The sequence below is a fragment of the Antechinus flavipes genome, chromosome 3 (assembly GCF_016432865.1).
Source record: "Antechinus flavipes isolate AdamAnt ecotype Samford, QLD, Australia chromosome 3, AdamAnt_v2, whole genome shotgun sequence".
NCBI lineage: Eukaryota > Metazoa > Chordata > Mammalia > Dasyuromorphia > Dasyuridae > Antechinus > Antechinus flavipes.
In genome coordinates this window covers 501,724,315-501,739,221 of record NC_067400.1, presented here as the reverse complement: position 1 = coordinate 501,739,221, position 14,907 = coordinate 501,724,315, and the positions used below count along the sequence as shown (strand labels likewise).

The 14,907-nt window shown below is 33.9% G+C and overlaps 1 protein-coding gene across 1 annotated transcript in view; it reads left to right on the top strand.

Moving 5' to 3' along the window:
- The window catches only part of GUCY1A2 (guanylate cyclase 1 soluble subunit alpha 2), a 423,060-nt gene that overhangs the window by 226,939 nt on the left and 181,214 nt on the right, over positions 1-14,907 (top strand). The gene's annotated exons all lie outside the window — the stretch shown is intronic.

Genomic DNA, 14,907 nt, shown 5'->3' with positions numbered 1-14,907 from the left:
TTCTGTTTCCTTATCAATAAAATGCTGTTAATAAGAACACTAATTTCCTAAAGATATTGGGAAATTCAGTTGAGATAATTATTTAAAGCACTTTGAAAACCTTAAAGATCTATATAAAAGTCAAGTATTAATAATGGAAAGAAGAAAGTTGTAAACTATTTTACATATATTAGTAAGAATAATGAACTCAATGAAAAAAATGCAATGTTAGCCCAAGTCTCTCCAAAACATTTTTAGTAAGTGATAGTAGTCATTATAGCTCTTTATAAAGGGAACTTGTGGTATTTCTTTCAACTAAAAGTAAACATTTGATCAATTATATTTTGGTGTACTATTTTTATTCATTCATTCATTCATTTATTTATTTTGCTTCTGTAAATACTAAAAACTTTATTTTTTTATTTTAATTTTATTTTATAATAACTTTATATTGATAGAATCCATCCCAGAGTAATTTTTTTACAACATTATCCCTTGCACTCGCTTCTGTTCCGATTTTTCCCCTCCCTCCCTCCACCCCTTCCCCTAGATGGCAAGCAATCCTATATATGTTAGATATGTTGCAGTATATCCTAGATACAATATATGTTTGCAGAACCGAACAGTTCTCTTGTTGCACAGGGAGAATTGGATTCAGAAGGTAAAAATAACCTGGGAAGAAAAACAAAAATGCAAATAGTTCACATTCATTTCCCAGTGTTCTTTCTTTGGACGTAGCTGCTTCTGTCCTTCATTTATCAATTGAAACTCAGCTAGGTCTCTTTGTCAAAGAAATCCACTTCCATCAGAATACATCCTCATACAATATCGTTGTCGAAGTGTATAATGATCTCCTGGTTCTGCTCATTTCACTTAGCATCAGTTCATGTAAGTCTCTCCAAACCTCTCTGTATTCATCCTGCTGTTCATTTTTTACAGAACAATAATATTCCATAACATTCATATACCTTGGTGTACTATTTTTAATGAAGGCAATTTTTTGTAAAGAAAAATTGCATATTCTAACATTTAAAAAATTGAAATGTAATTGAGAACTTCTTAGCTATTTAATTGATATGTTAGAGCTTTAGTATGTTTACATGTTCATAAATGTAAAAAATTACAGATTACTACTGCACTATTTTTAAGATTACAATTACATTTCTATAACTTGACTGGATGTCTAAAATAAACTATTTCAAAGTCAATTTTGATTTTTAGAGTTACTTTATTGAGTTGTAGTACACATTCTCATTCGTCTTTTTTTCAACAACAACCTCTTGAACTTACCACATGGAGATTAAACTTCTATAAGATCTCCACTTGATCAATCCATTAAATGACAATCAAAATTTTACCATTACCAAAAGCTTCATTTAAATCATATCATAAAGAATAACATTTTTGTATAAGATTTTAATGGCCAGTATTATCTTTTATACTTAGTCTCAGTTTATCCTAATCCTGTTCAAGTTAAAAAAAATGACAATAATAAAACCCCCTTGAATTCATTCTGCTTTGGTTATTACATTGATCTTTTTTTTAAAAAAACATTTTATATATATATATATATGTATATATATATACATATATATGTATATATTAAACATTTGTGCACACACATATTTCTCCCATTACATATTAAAACAATTTTAATTTTTTTTAAAGTTTTGAGTTCTAAATTTTTACCTTTCCCCTTTTCCAAAAGAGAAAACCACTCTGAGACAGTAAACAAATAGATATAGATTACATATGCAGTCATGTAAAACATTTCTATATTAGGTTATTTTGTGCAAGAAGACTCATATAAAAGAAAATAAAAATAGCATGCTTCAGTTTATTCATGCAATATCACTTCTTTTTTTGAAAGTGGATAGAATACTTCATTATTAGTCCTTTGGAATTGTCTTAGATCATTGTATTGCTGAGAATGGCTAAAAAAAAGTTTTGGGACTTACAAATGTATTTCCATACTAGATTTGATTCAATATCTCAAGTTGAAAAACAATTAATTTTTCAGACAAAAAAGTCAAAAAGTAAGAATGTTAGCCTTTGAAATCTCAAAGAGATTTTGAAAAAAGAAAAAAAAATCTGTTCTCATGGTTCTTACCCTGCCCCTAAGTCTAAAAAGAAAATACCATTCTTGTTTTTTTTTCCAAATGAATAGAAGACAGGAAAAGTATATCTGTTCTTCAGGTTGGCCATTTTTAAAAATGAATATCATGTAACACCCTGAGATTACCATAATAACTGGAAGTTTGTAAAAGTTCTTTTCTTGCTTTGTAGAATAACATCTTTCTGATAATGCATTAAACATCTAAGGTTAGAGCTCAGTATTGACCATGTAGATACCTCTTTACATCCTGAACATTATTATTACCAGTCTCCATTCTCTAGTAAATTTTTGTACATATCCTTGTTCTGTACTTGGGTCAAATAGCAAAAACTAATCAATCAAAATTCACTAAGCACCTACAGTGTGCAAAGCAAATGAGAGAGTGTCCCAAAACTTAATAAAGTAACTCTAAAAATTAAAAGTGACTTTGGTACAGTTTATTTTAGGCATTATCTCGTTATAAAAATGTAATCTCAGTCTTAAAAATAGTCTAAGATAGTAAACTGTAATCATGATATTGAATTTTAGCATTGATCCAAAGCTAGGGTATATCTGGAATCATAGAATTTGAGAGGTAGAAGGAAACTTTGAGATTTAGATTAGGTTTTTCATTTTTTTTAATGAAGCAACTGAGCTCAAGCATTTTTTTTTTTTTTTTTCTGAAGCAATTAGGGTTAAGTGACATACCCAGGGTCACACAGCCAGGAGGTGTTAAGTGTCTGAGGTCAGATTTGAATTCAGGTCCTTCTGACTTCAGGGCTGGTGCTCCTTCCACAACACCAACTAGCTGCCCCTCAAACATTTTAAATGACTTACTTGTACAAGGTCATGGAAAGAGCTAAGAGAGAGAGAGAGAGAGAGAGAGAGAGAGAGAGAGAGAGAGAGAGAGAGAGAGAGAGAGAGAGAACGAACTCATACTAGAACTGACCAGTGCTATTGCTAGTATATCATGCTGCCTCTAATGGAATGTTTCTTTTCCCGACCTTTATCAACTTGTGAAGGATTTATTATTCATGAATTCTCTGTAATTATAATGACTATGCTTAGCCCAATAGAAGAGTTGAAAAAATGTACCCACCTCCTTTTATTGTAGACTTAGTTACATATTTTGTCAGATATACTTAAGGTATCAGTTGACTTTGATGGACTTGTTTTTTTTTTTTAATTTATTTTTCTTCTTCCATTTTTATTTTAAGGGAAAATGTCTCTTAGCTAGGAATAGTAGAGAGGCATATATTGAGAAATAAATGTGATACACTAACAAAAGTAACAAATAATAAAAATCATTGTGAGAAAATTCAGAAAGGCATATTCTGGTTTGATTTATTCTGCAAATACTTTATTAAGTATCTTATAAGCACAGATCCCTGTGCATGGCACTCGGAGAGATAAAATAATTGTGTAATAGTAGAGTTCATGGAATTTAATGTGTAATCTGAAATATAGTACTCACATAGATATACATAATATTGTGTGATAATACATATAAGAGAGATGCAGTCAACATGCTATATGAGCATGGAGGTTTCTGAGCAAGGAGGGGTTTTGACTGCAGACAATATTATGGATGATAGTTGTTGTTTCGTCATTCCAGTCAAGTCTGACTCTTTGTGACCCCAGTTGAGGTTTTCTTGTCAAAGATGCTGAAGAGGTTTGCTATGTACTTCTCCAGATCATTTAAAAATTTTAGTAATTGTTTTTTATTTTCAAAATATATGTAAAGATAGTTTTCAGCATCTTGCAAAACCTTATTTTCCAATTTTTTCCTCCCTCCCTTCACTCCACCCTTTCCCCTAGAAAGCAGGCAATCCAATATCAGTTAAACATATGCAATTCTTCTGTACACATTTCCACATTTGTCACAGATTTTTTTTTTTTTTTTTTTTTTTTTTTTTTTTTACAGATTAGAGGTAAACGAGTTTAAATGACTTGCCCAGAGTGTCACAATGCTTTCTGAGGCCAAATTGGAATCCTGGAAGATGAATCTTCCTGACTTTAGGCCTGGCACTCTATCTACTGAACTACTTAACTTCCTGAATCTCATTTTGAAAAGATTGGTGGGATTTGAAGAGACAGAGTGAGAGAAGAGAAACTTTTAGAAGTACAAAACTATGTGAACAAAAGTTCAGAAACAGGATCCATAGAACTTAGAGTTAAGGCCTCAGAAACGTAGTCTCTCAATTTTTAACTGAATAAGAATTCTCTATACAAGGCAGAGTATAGCAAGAGTTTTTTTTTTTTTTTTAACTCTATAAAGCTTTACTTTCTGAATGCATCCTCAATAATCTTAGCTTTCTTAGCTGTTATTGACTCAGATATTTAACTTATGGTACAGGGAGGGGATCTTTCCTCTCTCAAATTCCCATGATTTTAACAACAACCATCTCCTCCTTTTTGGCAAAAATCATATTCAGAATAAAGATTTCTTTTGCAGGTAATATCATCTTTTGAGGAATAATATTATCATTAAGATAAATAAAACAAACAAAAATGGCTATTCTGGTTTGGGCAAAGCACTCCAGCAGACACCTGGATGATTGAAATCTCAATTATTATCTTATCATGTCTCTGCCAGATTTATATCACATGTTTGCTAATCTTATTATGTAGTTCTTCTTTCTGCATAAGTGGTTAACAGTGGACTATGTTATAATGTCAATTCTGTTTCTGCCTTCAATAATTTTATCTCATGCTCCACACATACTATATCATTACTCAAACATATTCTACATATTTGAGTTCACACTCTTTTATTATCTGGGTATATATATTTAAAGATATAATACTGCTTACTCTCTCTTACTCCACCATCTCCAACTTAACTATCCCTGCTTTTTAAATAAAGTAGGATATCTAGAAGGTTATGCTAGTGGGCACATATCAGATGGGAAAGATCAGAAGATCAGAAGCTCAGGAGAAAGTTCTGAGAAAGACAATGAGATTAATTAAGTAAATGAGTAATTGAAATTATTAAGGGAGAACATAGAGAGAACAAGGGATGGAGGTAGCACTTTTGGTTGACCTACTTTAAGAAATTATTAGAAGAAAGAGAAACCAGCTAGGAAACAAAAGAAACATTTATAAAAAAAAATGTGAAAAGAAAATCAGGATAAAGTGTGATCTCTAAAGCCAAATGAGAGTAAAATATTCAGAAGGATAAAGTTTCTAAAAGTATCACAAGCTGGATGAATTTGAAATAAGGATGAAGATTGAAAAACATTCAATAAATATGATAATTTAGAGGTTATCAATAACATTTAGAGAAAGTTAGGTAATAGGCACAAACACTAGATTGCTGGAGACTGAAGAGAGAGGGGAGCAGAGAATGGAATAAAACATTTATTTACATAGCATTAGAGCTAAATTGAGGTAATGCTGAGAAATTTTGAGAGGACAGTGAAGGAAAACTGAGAGAGCTCTTGTCCCTTGGCCTTGACTTTATGAAATCAGAGACTAAATAATTTGTTGCTCTAAATATGGATATGTAGGGTTATAATTAGGTTCTGGATCAGAGAGGAGAAAAAAGAAAACAGTGTTTCTAAAGAATGTTCTAGGAAGTAAAGAAGAATGGGATTAGAGTTGTTTAGTAGCAGTGATTTATTACACTGAAGCAACAGCCCAAAGGCACTGAAGGATGGATGAATGGATAATAGTGATGGAGGTAATATTTATCCAAAGTTGCACATAGTCTTAGGAGCTGGGGATTATATAATTGGGCTTGATTGACTAAATGAGTAGACCATAGAAGTTAAGGCTAGGGATGCAAGGAAATGAAATCTGAGTTGAAGATCCAGGAAGAAGAGAGAAGAGTTAGGCGATAAGAGGTCACAATTGGAGCAAATTATTTTTACTATGGGGGAAGGAGAGACAAAAATTTAGTATTATTAAAGGATTTGAATTTCAAAGATACAGGGTCTTGGAATTAGCATAATTATGTCACATTACTGCCATTCACAAATTTTCCATAAATATATTCCAGTAACTTTACAGGGGTGAGGTGGAGCCAAGATGGCGGAGAAGGCACAGGCAACTTTCTAAGCTCCTTTCATCCCCTCATAACAACTATTAAATTCAGCCTCAAAAATAGCCCTTGACTGCTAAAATTCATGAAGATTAGAAGCACACAATTTACCAGCTGAAGATAATCTGGAAGTTCACCAGGAAAGGCTAGTTCTGAGGGACCAAGAACAGACCAGCACAGGCAGGGAGAGTCCTGGGGTTGATCTCTGTGGCTAGAGAAGTTATAGAGATGACTTTGCTATAGGCTAACTGCTCTGCCTTGATTACAAAGCAGTAAACATGCAGAGAAATTAAAGCCTAAAACAGAGGGTACTCTCTAAAAACTGCCAGAACCTAACAAGATCTGGCTGTAACCACTCAAAACTGGAAGTGACTCAGGCAGACCAGTAACACAACCCTGCAGCCACATCCTGCAGTACAGCTTTTGTGGGGGAAGAGGGAGCAGGTACAAATCTGCACGGCAGGGGGGCACAGCCTGGGACAGCCTCTAATCAGGACAGTGGGGGACTTGGCCTGGGGCAATAGAACTTCCCCAGCACGACTGTGCTTCCTGGGCAGGGACACTTCCAGTCCTTGCAGGGCTCTTCACTGTTCAGTCACTAATACCCACAGCCCGAGGGCAGAATTTGGATTGGGTTAGTGAAACTTTCACTGCTCAGCATCTAGCCCAAGGGCAGTCATTAACCCACACACGAGGGTTCTTTGCAGGGCACTTTCCCAACTCAGCACTGCAGGCCTGAGTTACTGCTGGGTGGGGAACTCTTTCCCAGAGCACTCCCATACCACTGCTCTTTGTAGCCAGTTGGCAGGAGAGCTACTGGTCCATACACCTATCACTGCTCTGCAGAGGAAGCTGGTAAGCTCCTGGCCCTGAAGGCAGACTCTACAGGCTTTAAAAAATGAGTAAAAAAATCAAAAGGACAATCAATAGCTTCTATACAGAAAGAGAGCAGCTTTTCAACCCCGAGGAGACTAATAGCAGACAGTCTCTAGACAATTGTTGATCCCCAATACAAAAGGCCCTCCTAGAAGAAACTATTAAAAACCTTAAAAGAGAACTAGAAGAAAAATGGGGAAAGGAAAGAGAAGCTATGCAAGAGAGCAACAACTTCCTAAAATGTGAATTGGAAAAGGTAAAAAACTCCCAAGAAGTGCAGGGACATAGAATTTGTGAATTGGAAAAAGAAAATAACTCACTAAAAAAAATAGTGAAATGGAAAAAAATTCCATAGAGCAAAACTATTCATTTAAAAACTCAATTGAACATATACAAAAAGAAGTAAAAGAAGCTACTGAAGAAAATGACTCACTAAAAATCAGAACTGAACAAATAGAAATGACTGATTCATTGAGACATCAAGAATCAGTCAAGCAAAACAAAAAAAAAAAAAAAAAGAAAAGAAAGATTGGAAAAAATGTTAAATATTTACTTGGAAAAACAACAGGCCTGGAAAATAGATCTAGGGAGAGATAACCCGAGGATCATTGGCCTACCCGAAAATTTTGATGAAAAAAAGACTCTAGATACTATTATACAGGAAATCATCAAAAAGAATTGGCCAGAAGTAACAGAACCAGAAGGTAAAATAGGTGTTGAAAGAATTCATCGAACATCTTCTGAAAAAGACCTAAAATAAAAACTCCAAGGAATATTGTGGCCAAATTTCAGAATTTTCAGACTAAAGAAAACATATTACAAGCAGCCAGGAAAAAACAATTCAAATACCGACGTGCTACAATAAGGGTCACTCAAGATCTGGCTGCCTCAACATTAAAGGATCGAAGGGCCTGGAATCTGATATTCCGAAAGACAAAAGAACTTGGAATGCAGCCAAGAATAAACTACCCAGCTAAGCTGAGCATTTTTTCCCATGGAAGAAGATGGACATTTAAATGAAATGGAGGAATTCCATTTGTTTCTAAGGGGAAAAAAAAAAAACTATTAGCATAATTGACTATATCAATAACCAAACTAACAAAAACCATATAATCATCTCAATAGATGCAGAAAAAGCATTTGATAAAATCCAACATCCATTCCTAATAAAAACACTTGAGAGGATAGAAATAAATGGACTTTTCCTTAAAATAATCAGGAGGATATATTTAAAATCATCAATAAGCATCATATGCAATGGGGAAAAACTGGAACTTTTCCCAGTAAGATCTGGAGTGAAGCAAGGTTGCCCATTATCACCATTATTATTCAATATTGTATTAGAAATACTAACCTTGGCAATAAGAGTTGAGAAAGTGATTAAAGGAATTAGTGTAGGTAATGAGGAAATCAAACTATCATTCTTTGCAGATGACATGATGGTATACTTAGAGAACCCCAGAGATTCTACTAAAAAGCTGTTAGAAATAATTCATAACTTTAGCAAAGTTGCAGGATACAAAATAAATCCACATAAATCCTCAGCATTTTTATACATCACCAACAAAATCCAACAGCAAGAGATAGAAAGAGAAATTCCATTCAAAATAACTTTCTATAGCATAAAATATTTGGGAATCTATCTACCAAAGGAAAGTCAGGAATGAGCAAAATTACAAAAAACTTTCTACACAAATAAAGTCAGATTTAAATAATTGGAAAAATATTAATTTATTAATTTGATTTTACTGATATAACATAAAAATTATTTCTTCTTTGAGCCAACTCTGATGAGAGTAAGATTTGCACAATGTTCCTCCTCCTCTCTAAATTCCTTCAGATATGATAGGTTCCCTTTGCCTCATTGTGGGATATAGTTTCCCTTTTTTTTTATCTCCCCTTTTCCCTTTTTCTGACACTGTCCCCTTTCCATTTCTACTTCCTTTTTTATGTTATATCAATAAAATCAAATTATACATCTGGATTTTATGTATATCTACAACAGAAATACAGTTCTCAGAGTTTCTTTTACCCTTTTCTGCTTCTCTTGAGTCCTATGGTTGGAGATCAAATTTTTTGTTTAAATCTGTTTTTTTCCTTAGAAACAAATGGAATTCCTCTGTTTCATTAAATGTCCATCTTCTTCCATGGAAAAAAATGCTCAGCTTAGCTGGGTAGTTTATTCTTGGATGCAATCCAAGCTCTTTTGCCTTTCAGAATATCAGATTCCAGGCCCTTTGTTCCTTTAATGTTGAGGCAGCCTGATCTTGAGTGACCCTTATTGTAGCACCCTGTATTTGAATTGTTTTTTCCTGGCTGCTTGTAATATGTTTCCTTTAGTCTGAAAATTCTGAAATTTGGCCACAATATTCCTTGGAGTTTTTATTTTAGGGTCTTTTTCAGAAGATGTTCAATGAATTCTTTCAATGCTTATTTTACCTTCTGGTTCTGTTACTTCTGGCCATTTCTCTTTGATGATTTCCTGTATAATATTTTTTCATCAAAATTTTCGGGTAGGCCAATGATCCTCAGGTTATCTCTCCTAGATCTATTTTCCAGGTCTGTTGTTTTTCCAAGTAAATATTTAACTTTTTTTCCAATCTTTCTTTCTTTTTTTTTTTTTTTTTGGTTTTGCTTCACTGATTCTTGATGTCTCAATGAATCTGTCATTTCTACTTGTTCAGTTCTGATTTTTAGTGAGTTATTTTCTTCAGTAGCTTTTTTACTTCTTTTTGTATATGTCCAATTGAATTTTTAAATGAGTTGTTTTGCTCTATGGAATTTTTTTCCATTTCACTATTTTTTTTAGTGAGTTATTTTCTTTTTCCAATTCACAAATTCTGTTTCCCTGCACTTCTTGGGAGTTTTTTTACCTTTTCCAATTCACATTTCAGGAAGTTGTTGCTCTCTTGCATAGCTTCTCTTTCCTTTCCCCATTTTTCTTCTAGTTCTCTTTTAAGGTTTTTAATAGTTTCTTCTAGGAGGGCCTTTTGTATTGGAGATCAACAATTGTCTAGAGACTGTCTGCTATTTGTCTCCCCGAGTTTGAAAAGCATCTCTCTTTCTGTATAGAAGCTATAGATTGTCCTTTTGATATTTTTACTCATTTTTTAAAGCCTGTAGAGTCTGCCTTCAGAGCCAGGAGGTTACCAGCTTCCTCTGCAGAGCAGTGATAGGTGTATGGACCAGTAGCTGTCCTGCCAACTGGCTACAAAGCGCAGTGATATGGGAGTGCTCTGGGAAAGAGTTCCCCACCCAGCAGTAACTCAGGCCTGCAGTGCTGAGTTGGGAAAGTGCCCTGCAAAGAACCCTCGTGTGTGGGTTAATGACTGCCCTTGGGCTACATGCTGAGCAGTGAAAGAAAATTATTATAGTATAATAATATTAAGTGATCTTGGGTAGGCTTAGCGAATATAATAAAGATGACAATACTCCCTAAACTAATCTATTTATTTAGTGCTATACCAATCAAACTCCCAAGAAAATAGTTTAATGATCTAGAAAAAGTAACAACAAAATTCATATGGAAGAACAAAAGATAGAGAATCTCAAGGGAATTAATGGAAAAAAAAATCAAAGGAAGGCCTAGCTGTACCTGATGTAAAACTATATTTTAAAGCAGCAGTCACCAAAACCATTTGGTATTGGCTAAGAAATAGATTAGTTGATCAGTGGAATAGGTTAGATTCACAAGACAAAAAAGTCCACTATAGCAATGTAATGTTTGACATACCCAAAGATCCTAACTTTTGGGATAAGACTTCATTATTTGACAAAAACTGCTGGGAAAGCTGGAAATTAGTATGGCAGAAATTAGGCATGGACCCACACTTAACACCATATACCAAGATAAGATCAAAATGAGTCCATGATTTAGGCATAAAGAACGAGATTATAAATAAATTAGAGGAACATAGGATAGTTTACCTCTCAGACTTGTGGAGGAGGAAGAAATGTGTGACCAAAGGTGAATTAGAGATCATTATTGATCACAAAATAGAAAATTTTGATTATATCAAATTAAAAAACCTTCATACAAACAAAACTAATGCAAACAGATTAGAAGAGAAGCAACAAACTGGGAAAACATTTTCACAGTTAAAGGTTCTGATAAAGCCTCATTTCCAAAATATATAGAGAATTGACTCTAATTTATAAGAAATCAAACCGTTCTCCAATTGATAAATGGCCAAGGATATGAACAGACAATTTTCAGATGATGAAATTGAAACTATTTCCACTCATATGAAAGAGTGCTCCAAATCACTATTGATCAGAGAAATGGGAATTAAGACAACTCTGAGATACCACTACACACCTGTCAGATTGGCTAAGATGACAAAAAAAATGATGAATGTTGGAGGGGATGCAGGAAAACTGGGACACTGATGCATTGTTGGTGGAGTTGTGAACGGATCCAACCATTCTGGAGAGCAATCTGGAATTATGCCCAAAAAGTTACCAACCGTGCATAGCCTTTGATCCAGCAGTGCTACTTCTCGGCTTATACCCCAAAGAGATACTAAAGAAGGGAAAGGAACCTGTATGTGCCAAAATGTTTGTGGCAGCCCTGTTTGTAGTGGCTAGAAACTGGAAAATGAATGGATGCCCATCAATTGGAGAATGGTTGGGTAAATTGTGGTGTATGAATATTATGGAATATTATTGTTCTGTAAGAATTGACCAGCAGGATGAATACAGAGAGGGTTGGAGAGATTTACATGAACTGATGCTAAGTGAAATGAGCAGAACGAGGAAATCATTATATACTTCAATAATGATATTGTATGAGGATGTGTTCTGGCAGAAGTGGATTTCTTCGACAAAGAGAAGATCTAACTCAGTTTCAATTGATCAGTGATGGACAGAAGCAGCTACACCCGAAGAAAGCATACTGGGAAATGAATGTAAAGTGTTTGCATTTTTGTTTTTCTTCCCTGGCTATTTTTATCTTCTGAATCCAATTCTTTGTGTGCAACAAGAGAACTGTTTGGTTCTGCACACATATATCATATTCAACATGTATAGGGCTGCTTGCCATCTGGGGGAAGGGTAAAGGGAGGGAGGGATAAAGTTGGAACAGAAGTGAGTGCAAGGGATAATGTAAAGAATTTTTTTTCAAAATAAAAAAAAAGATAAAAAAAACAAAAAAACAAAAAAAACAACTTTCACGGGGCCAGAATTTCCATTGGGTTATGAAAATGACAGTATCATGACAAGAGAAGCGGGAAGACATGAAAGTATGGCTATAGGCAATTGGCAATAGTAGCATAAAGTTCATAATTTTTTCCTGTCCGATTTCATGTGATGTGCAAATTATCATTTGTCTTATAAAATTGGGAAAATATAGTTTTAATTCAGGCTGGATATGAATGCAAAGAATTATTACTCTGGTCTTTAAATGATGGTCAGTATGGTGTAATGGATAAAGAAATAATTTTAGAGCCAGAAAGTTCTGTATTTAAGTATCATCTTTGATCTATATTGGCTGTGTGACTGGGGACTTAGCCTCTCATTGTTCTAGAAAATTCTCTAATACTATAAATTACAAGGAAGATGCTGCATTATTAGATGGTGTCTAATCATCAGGGAATCCCCAATTTCAAGGAAATCATAGGTCTATTTCTCATCCCTACTCTTTATTTTAATTATATACAAAGCAAAAAATATGAACTTGGTGTTTCCCAATAATGTAAAATTTCAGATTTCTTAAAGGGGAAAAAACATTATACAATTTCAAATGCTGAACATAAGCATTTTCCATCTTAGAATTTGCAATGCAGAGTCCCCAAGCATTTCCTGATATATCTCTCTCAACTTTAAAGCATAAACCTGTGTCCTTTAAATATTACATGAGCCTTACTTACTGTGATTTCAAAGGAAAAATATCGTCTAATCTTAGACCATTAAATCTGTGTGTTTATGTAGTTTACTAGTTTTTCCACAAAAGTAAGATTCAGACAATTTTTTCAGAACAAAGTTCAGAAGTTAAACATACAGAAATGCAAATTTAAACACATGGGAAAATGAACCAACTATGCTCAAATATCAAAACAAATTCTATTCATTGAATTCATGAATTCTTCATAAGATTGGAACTTTTGCAATTATATGTGTGTTCTTCATTTCGTAAATTATTTTCCTGCATGCTTAGTATACAGGTCTTGTTATGGCTAAAATTGTTCATGCCTAATGGTCCAGTTTTTTGATGACATATTATTCTAAATTTATCTGGGATGGTTCAGAATGGATGAGAGGTACAAAATCCACAGTTATATCCCTACTTGAAACCTTTTTTGTTGATTAGTATCCAGGGCTTGGGATATACTGGCAGAGAATCATTAAGAACCCAAGATCATTTCAGGATATGTCCTTGTTCATATTAACTGGCCTTGGCATCAAAATAATCTAAGCCTAATAACCTTGCCTTTGATGTTTATTAAAAATATAACCCCGAGCAAAGGCAGTTATGTAACACAGTGGATAAAATGCCAGGTGAGGATTAAGGAATACTCTTTTTTTGTGAGTTTCAATCCAGCCTCAGATAATTACTAGCTGTGTGACTTTGTGACTTTGGGCAAGTCACTTAACCCCTATTCTCATCTGTAAGAAGAGCTTGAGAAGGAAATGATAAACCACTCCAGTATCTTTGATAAGAAGATCCCAAATAGGGTCAAGGAGAATTGTATATGACTGGAAAACAACTGAATAGCAACAAATCCTCATGTAATTATCTTGGATAGTGTAACTTTTACTTTTAATTTGAAATGCTTTCTCCTATCCTTAGGTTCTGGTTTATAATGATCTTTTTCATTCAATTCCTGAAATAAGGATTCTATTTAGTTTCCTGGATTTATCTTTAAAGGCTATATGATATGATGGACAGAATACTAAGAATAAGAGTAAAAAGTCTTGGATCTGTTCTTTTCTAATTATGAGACCAATGATGTGATATTTTTCTCTGGATCTCAGTTTATATACTTACAAAATGACTGGGTTAGATTTAAGAACCTACAATTTGTTTAGACTGCAGTTCAACAATTTAGCAATGGAGAGAAAACCATAGGTATTTTTTAAAATTTTTATTAGATTTAGAAAAGGTTCTTCAATAAATTAGAAGATAAGAAATAGAGATAGTAAATAGGTCTGTGATTTAATTTTCAGAGGTACTTTTGGATAAGGAAATTTTGCTATTGTGAGCACTTTCTTTTTAAGTTACTCTTATAGTTACCTAGACTACCTAAAGGCTAAGGAATTGAGCTTAAAAACTTAGCTCATGGTATCCCATTTCATCCAGGGCCATTTCCAGTAATTTTGTTCTATATCTTGCCACTAGATCCAGATGGCTCTAGGTGGGGAAGTGAGGCAGGTGATCTTACACAGCCCTTAAATCCAATTCACTTGAATGTCATTATAATGCCTCATTGATGCCATGGGCCTCTTTGCGGATGAAGGGCAAATATCTGGGACTCAATTTTCTTATGTGTAAAACAAGAGAAAAGGATATCAAGTCCTTCTTGTCCAAGGTCACACAAATTGCAAATATTAGAATCCCCAAATCCCTTCTAGCACTAACAACTTTGATTCCTGTGATTTTTGAAGCATGGTAAAGAATGACAAAGGTACTATATGCTTGAAGATGGACAATTGTTGTTGTTTTCCAAAGGGAAATAAAATGGATTTTTCTAATACAAGTTAGTGATCATGGGGAAAAATACTAAAAAATATTGCTAAAGTTGCAGCTTATAAGATTTAGAAAAGGAAGTATTAATTCATTTTTATTTGTAAGCATGGTTCTTTAAGACTCAGTTGCACTAAATTAATTTTACTTCATGTTAGAACAGAATTTATAACCTGGTAGATCAGGTAAATGTGAGAAATAATATATATCTGGATTTCATCAAGTCTTATGCTT